Source organism: Bison bison, unplaced genomic scaffold (genome assembly GCF_000754665.1).
Source record: "Bison bison bison isolate TAMUID 2011002044 unplaced genomic scaffold, Bison_UMD1.0 scf7180017864173, whole genome shotgun sequence".
NCBI classification, from domain to species: domain Eukaryota; kingdom Metazoa; phylum Chordata; class Mammalia; order Artiodactyla; family Bovidae; genus Bison; species Bison bison.
In genome coordinates, this window is record NW_011494745.1 from 190,815 (window position 1) to 191,483 (window position 669).

Below are 669 nucleotides of genomic sequence, written 5' to 3' on the forward strand. Positions count from 1 at the left end.
ATATTAATGCGCATATTTGGAATATAGAAAAATAGAACTGATGACCTATTTACAGAGAAGGAATGGAGATGCAGACACAGAGAATGGACTTGTGGACACAGGGGCTAAGGAGAGGGTGGGACTAACTGAGAAAGTGGCATTGGCATCCATCATGTGTGAAACTGATGACCAGCAGGAAGCTGCTGCGTAACACAGAGAGCCCAGCCTGGCACAGAGTGACGCCCGAGCAGGGTGAAATGAGGGCCGGAGACTTCCGAGGGCGGGACTACTATATAATCATGACTGACTCGCACTGTTGTTCGGCGGAGACCAACACAATAATTGCCTTACCGGCAATTATCCTCCAAATGAAAAAAAGACTCATGCTAGAAAAGATGGTGATTTTGAGAACTTTGTAAATCTATACAACTTGATACCTGTTTTCTACTATTCCACTTCAGTTTCCCCTAAAGATCTAAGACATTACTGAAATACAAGAAGCCTGAGATCAACTGAGCTGACAGACAGGGCTAGAGCTAGCTCTGTATTTATTTACTTTTGAGTTAGCCCTTATAAGGGCAGAACTTAAATTTATCTTCAGTTCAGTTCAGTTCAGTCGCTCAGTCGTGTCCGACTCTTTGCGACCCCATGAATCGCAGCACGCCAGGGCTCCCTGTCCATCACCAACTC